This window comes from Nicotiana attenuata, unplaced genomic scaffold (assembly GCF_001879085.1).
Source record: "Nicotiana attenuata strain UT unplaced genomic scaffold, NIATTr2, whole genome shotgun sequence".
NCBI lineage: Eukaryota > Viridiplantae > Streptophyta > Magnoliopsida > Solanales > Solanaceae > Nicotiana > Nicotiana attenuata.
In genome coordinates, this window is record NW_017671946.1 from 62,541 (window position 1) to 69,682 (window position 7,142).

Genomic DNA, 7,142 nt, shown 5'->3' on the forward strand with positions numbered 1-7,142 from the left:
AAAGGAATTAAATAGATAAATTAGAGAATAAAGTAAATCAAACCAGTATGCTAGCCAAATTTCGACCTCGACTTGTGGTAGTCTCAAGGTGTGATAATAGGAATAGCAAATGATAAAGCAACTCTAATGAACAGTAAGAGAAATAGCAAGAAAGTAATGAATGTATATATTCTTATCAGTGAACAATGATGCTTACAAATGAATGGGATCCCTCTTTATACAATAGAGGAGTCCTAAATAAGGTACACTTCTATTTATAGTAAATCATATTAACATCTAATTAACCGCCGAAGATCAATCCATTCCGAAATTCACGCCATGGTCTTCGATCCATTACAGATATCTCGCCCTTTCCCTAACGGAACCATACCGGCAGCATTTCGAAGTATGCCCTCTTCTAACCACGGTTAGTGATGTCCATCTCGATCTTGGAAAGAAACTTCGATCCCGAACTCGACGTCCTGGCCTTTCGACGTGGTATCTCTTTTTCGATCAAAGGATGAAATCGAGTCACCCCGATTTCCACCGTATACATATAGTATCACTAAAATATATTTCATTACCAAAATGTTGTTTCCAAATTCATTTGCACATATCAACATTTCTTTCCCCAGTTCAATCAAAATAATAATCTATATTAATATAAAATTACATATTATCCGTAAATTGTATAGTAAAATTTGTAACGTGGTTTATAGACATATGAATTAAATCGATCCGATAAAATAAAGTAATGAAGAACAAAGCAGTTAAAATAAAGATGATTGAAGAAAAGTCAAGTCTGGGCTTCAGCATGTTCCCACCTGAATCATGAATAATTAGAAAATCTTGACACTACTTGTATAAAGCTTAAGAGAATGATAGAAAGAACGGAAAAGGGTCTAGAACACCCCCATCGTATGCTAAATGGTTTATAAAAAACCTTCTGTAACGACCCGACCGGTCGTTTTGAGCCCTGGCGCGCCGTTCAGCTGTTCGAGGCCATGAGCAGCTTCAATTCAAGCATTATGACTTGTACGCATGGTCAGAATTAAATTTCGGGAAGTTCCGAGTTGACTTGGAGAGGAAATTCTCATTTCGGAAGCTTTAAGTTGAGAAAATTGACTAGGATGGGATCTCAGAGTAAACGACCTCGAAATCGGGATATAAAGGTTCCAGTAGGTTCGTATAATAATTTCGGACTTGGGCGTATGCCCGGATCGGGTTTTGGATGAGCCGACAGCGCTTTGGCGCCTATTGTGGAAGTTAGCATTTTGGAGGAAATTTCATAGGTTTGGGTTGAAGTGCATTTCAGTGTTATTGATGTCCGTTTGGGATTTCGAGTCTGGGATTAGCTCCGTATGGTGATTCTGGAGTTGGGAGCACGATCGGAAGTGAATTCGGATGTCCGGGGGGCATTTTGGAGCCATTTGGCTAAGGATAGAAATTCGAAGGTTTTTGAGAGGTTTGATTAGAGGTGGACTTTTTGATATCGAGGTCGGAATCCAATTTCGAAAGTTGGAGCAGGTCTGTAATGTCGAATATGACTTGTGCACAAAATTTGAAGTCAATCGGACGTGATTTGATAGGTTTAAACATCAAAAGTAGAAGTTTGAAATTCTAAAGTTCATAAAGCTTGGATTGGAGGTCAATTCGTGGTTTTAGCGTTGTTTGATATGATTTGAGGCCTCGAGCAAGTCCATAATGTCTTTTGGGACTGGTTGGTATGATTGGTTGGGGTCCCGGGGGCCTCGGGTGGACTCCTGGTGGTTAACGGATTGAATTCGGAGAATGAAGAAGAGTTGAAGTTGTTGGTTGCTGGTGTAACCGCACCTGCGAGACTAGGGCCGCAGACGCGGAGCTGCAGAAGCGGCCCAACGGTCGCAGATGCAGAATTCGGCGAAAGAGAGCTGGGTCAGCAAATGCGATCGTTTTGGGCGCAGAAGCGAAAATGGACTGGGGAGCTCGGACCACAGAAGCGGCAATTGGCCTCGCACCTGCGGAACCGCAGAAGCGGTCAAATGACCGCAGGTGCGAAAACTGTTGGAGGCAGAGAGTGTTTTAAAAATCGGGATTTGGCCATTTTCTCTCATATTTTCTTGGCTTGGGCGATTCTTGGAGGGTTTTCAAGAGGGGATTTTCATCATCAACGATAAGGTAAGCTAATCCCATTCCTCTTGAGTTAAATATATCGAGTATGTATGGATTTTAGCATCTAAATTGGTAGAAATTTGGGGGTTTGAGGAAAACCTAGAAAATTGATATTCTTGGAATTTGACTACGATTTTGGGAATGAAATTGAGAGTAAATTATATATTTGAGTTCGTGGAGTTATGGGTAAACTTGTTCTTCGAAAAATTTCGAAATCCGGGCACGTGGGCCCGAAGGTGTTTTTGTCAACTTTTCGATCGGGGTTAGGAATTGTTATAAATTGGATTGTAATGAGTAATTGAGCATATATTAATGGATTTTCATAATTATTGGCTAGCTTTGGAGCATTTAGCATCGATTCGAGTCTTCGGAAGGGCGGGGAATGCCGGTTATGGATCTTCGGAGCGAGGTGAGTCTCCTTTCTAACCTTGTAAGAGGGAATTGTCCCCATAGGTGAAATAATTGGTTATGTGCTCTTATTTGTGGGGGCTACATACGCACGAGGTGACGAGAGTTCATGCGTAGCTACTAATATGTGTAAGTCCGGGTAGTCTAGGACCCAAAAGCATGCTATACTTGGAATATCTGTGATCTTATTGACGATTGAATTTCTTAAATCCTATTGAATTGGTAAATGTATTTCTAAGAGGATTAAACTTCATCTTAAATCATTAAAAGAGGATTGGCTTTTATTTGGATAAATGTTCCCCGATAAACTCTTAATTTGTTGTTTGAGCATGTATTTCTATGTGTACCTGCGTCGCATATATGGTACGCGAACAGGGTGATTGTTTATTTTAATTTGACCGCATTGCATGTATGATTCGCGAGTGGGGTAATAGATGCATCTATGGTTCGTGCCGCTTGACCCTCGGCAGTGCATAATTTACATTTATGTTGGATCGGGTCGTACGACCTCGGCATGAGTTGCGCATGCTTGTATTGCTTGTGTTGAGATTTAATTATATTGCCATCTGCTCTCCCCGACTTGAGATAATTGTTAATTAATGGATTATGAATCTGGAGGCTTTTTATAAAAAGGAACTTTTACCTGTTTAGTAATTCATTTGAATCTACTGTTGTCCTTAATAAATTCGTGAGTCATCGCTTTAATAAAATTATCATTTGACCATTAGTAAGTGTCGAAGTTGCCATCTCGTCTCTACTTCTTCGAAATTAGGCGGGATACTTACTGAGTACACGTTGTTTTCGTACTCATGCTACACTTGCTGTGTATTTTTTTACACAAGTACAGGTATTTCTACTAGCCTATTGGGAGTAGCAGCACGGGCGACCCGGAGACTAAGCGAGCTGTATTTCCTCGAGGCGACCCGCAACTAGTATAGTCTTTTTCAGTGTATTGCATGTACTTTCTGTCCAATTTGTATTCCGAACGGATGTTGTATTGTATGGTTTCATAGAAACAGCTCATGCACTTGTGACACCGGGTTCTGGGGATGTCTATGGGTTTATTCAGAATTTTAAAAGTTGTTAAATGTTTCATTTCTTATTTAGTGGGATTTACTATGTATAGTTTAAGTGTACAAGAGAAGAGATTTCAGAAATATTTAAAACGAGAATTTAATTAAGTAATTTGGTTGGCTTGCCTGACAGCGGTGTCCGGCGCCTTCACGACCCTTAGTGGATTTTGGTTCGTGACAACATGGTATTAGAGCACTAGGTTTCTATGGTCTCACGAGTCATGAGCAAGTCTAGTAGAGTCTCTCGGATCGGTACGGAGACGTATGTACTTATCCTCGGGAGGCTGCAGGACTGTTAGGAGTACTTCCCTTCTTGATTCCTCATCGTGTGATTTGATCCATAGAGGCTTATGCCTTTAATTCCTTCCTATTCAATCTTGTGCGACGTGAACCGCTTCTTATAAATCGAGAATTGAAGAATTGTAATGGTACTACCGATGCAGTACGGGGTGTTTTTCCCTGCATAGTTGTCTGAGCTATTATCGTCGCCTTGTGGAAGGATATTCTATCGTTTCAGCTCAGTAGCGGTACTTCTGAGAGCTCTGAGGCTAGGCACAAGTTGCCATGATGCTATAAACTATTGTTCCGCAATATTGATATGATGGTAGGACGTTTGCCTATGTGTCGGGGCAGTGAATGACTTGAAGGGAGGTTTACTCAGAGCATAATCTAGAGAATTCGGTAATTTATCCCCGGCGAGGGAAAGGCGATCAGACTAAGAATGGTCAGATATGGGCTGGTGGAGTAACGAGACTTGGTATTTGCGAGCGTGGTGGAGTTTTCTTCTACGATGAGGTGTCGTTGTCCTAATTGAACTTACTAAGTTCGTCGGTGTTATGGTCTTCTACAATTCGCCTTTGGGGCAAGATATCATGAAATAGTATTGGACATGCGGCAGTCAGATATCGTAGGGTGTGGTGGTTTAGGATTGAATCAGTGTTTCTAATTTTGACGGTTCGAGAAAGATGACCTTCGGAAGGGTTTAGGGTTAGCAGCAATTGTGGGTTCAAATGCCCGAAGATAGATTCTAATTAAGGCAACAACTGAGAAGCAGAGGATAAGGAAGGACATGTGGGGAGTGTCAGGCGGTGGTTAAAATTTCTAGAAGGCCAGGTATAAGAAGCAAAGGTCGAGTAGTCGACTAAAGGGGTGTGTTTCGCCAAAGTGGGAGAGTTTGGAGTGATTTGGGAAATTTTAGTGATTGGTGATTTGGGCCTACGGATTAATTTGAAGTATGGGCTATTACGCGGCAGGAGATTTAATATAACGGAAAGGAGATGCTTGACATGAAGGAGGATACAACCTAACTTTGAGTTGAAGGGATGTTGCCGCTGTTACACCCCGTATTTTCGTACGTAAGAATACATCATAAGTCAATTAATGTAAGCTCAGAAAGGGAATCATCTTTTAAAAGTTTACAAAGTTAGTTCATCATGTTAATGTGGAGGTTACAAATATTTAAGATCATTATTACCAAGTAGCAAGAGGGTTTGAAGGCTTAGAAGCTAAACGAATTGAAGAAAATAAGTTTCGTCGAAAGTTGACAAGTTGGAATATTTTACCATGTACTTTTGGGGTGATACTAAGGTTATTAACATTATAAGGAGATTATATTATGAGTTATTTTAGTCGTACGATAGTTGGTGTTATATTTTGAAGTCAAGCGAGTTGTGGAACAAAAGTTGGAAAAGGTCATCACAAGTTCCATTTATAATATGCTGAAATTTAGGTCAAATGTAGATGCACTTTTCTCCAAATATACTTGGAATCAATGGATGATCTACATATCAAATTGAAGATCTACGAGTCTAGTTTCCAACGCATTAAACCGTTCGTCGATACGATATTAGAGTAGAGATATATTTGCATTTTTGAGAGACTGCGCGGGTTGGTAGGTGACAAGTAGGTGCATCACCTACTTGCCAAAATGAGAGGACTTAATTAAAAGCCCCAATGTAGGCCAAGAGGGGTCTTTTAAGGGAATATAAACTGAGTTATTTCACCTGAAATTCAGACCAAGAAAACCTAATTGAACCCCTGCAACTCCTCCCCCAAAATCCCACACAAACCCTAGGGTATTCCGGGTGTTACGACGTGATTCTAGTGCTGAAAAGTTCGGACAGCATGCTAGTTTCTCTTTCTCCTTCTTGTATCCGCGTTGAGGAACTTATTTTTGATGTAAAAGGACCAGGTTTCGTGGGTGATACTCAATACAAGGTAAGTTTGTGCTTCTCCTTCCATTATCTATGCGTTTGCGAGTTGTAACCCGATCGTAAAGAATAGACCTAGCTAGTTTCGGAAGAATGGTATGTTGTTTGATCTTGTCCAATGGTTGGCTGGTTATGAACTTATTTTTTAAGTTATATTCATGGCTGGTTTATTGGACAAGAGGTGTAATGATGTACTTTTGGTTGTATTTCTCAATTTGAAAGAAAAGACAAGTCGAAACGTATTTAAGTAAACCGAAAAATTATGTTTGAGTTGATGAACTTGTGAGACTGTTTTTGGGCTGTTTCGTGTTGGTATTGGGTTGTCTCTTTTACTACTGTTTTTATGGAGTTGAGAGGAGGAAGGGTGTGGAGAAACACCACATAATGGCAAGGTTGTTTGTTGGTCGTTCGTCATAACATTTTCGGATTGTTTGACACTATTATGGTTGTCGTGTTGTGTATGAAGCGATAGGGGTATGTTGGGCTGTTTGTGATTGTTTTGACTAGTGTGAAGTCATATATATAGGGGAGGTGTTGTCCGTTTTATTGTAAAATAGGTTGTGGTCGATACATAATAGTTGCGACGCTTAAACGATAACGAGAGTGTCATTTCTCTTATTGTAGACTAAGGAGCCGTGAAATTGCATAGCTTGAGGTTGGGAAGAATATACAAGGTATGTTAAGGCACTTCCTTCTTTCTTTTGGCATGATCTAATATGAAATGAATACGTTATTTCATAATGAATCTACTCCTAGCAACTAAGGTTGTCCATGTTGTTCTTTCCGTACAAAATTATTCTAAGAAAGTATGTATGATCGTTGAGTCCTAGTGAAGTTCATATTGATGGTATGATGTCCATAATGTTAATCGAAGGTGTAATGACCTTACGTCACTCCAAAAGGTTTAGAACGTGACTCCATGAGTCCAGCATGCATTATATATGTATCTATTTTACTCTACCGAGCCGCGCTATAGTCGGCCGGGTATGGCACCTATTGTGCAACCACTGATCAGTTGGGTTTACCGAGCTCCACGTGGCCGGGTACGTTTTTTTACCGAGTCCTCTTTGAGGCCGGGTATGATATGATGATGATGCCCACAGAGGCGTATGTTTTTAAAAGTTTATGTATATATATGTATTATGCATTTCATGTCAGTAGCCCCAGAGGCACTCAGATGTTACAGGTTGTATCTCCTCTATCTCTCTTTACATTACTGTTCTTATTTATGCTTTCCTGCCTTACATACTCGGTACTTTATTCGTACTGACGTCCCGTTTGCCGGGGGACGCTGCGTTTCATCGCCCGCGACGGTGATAGA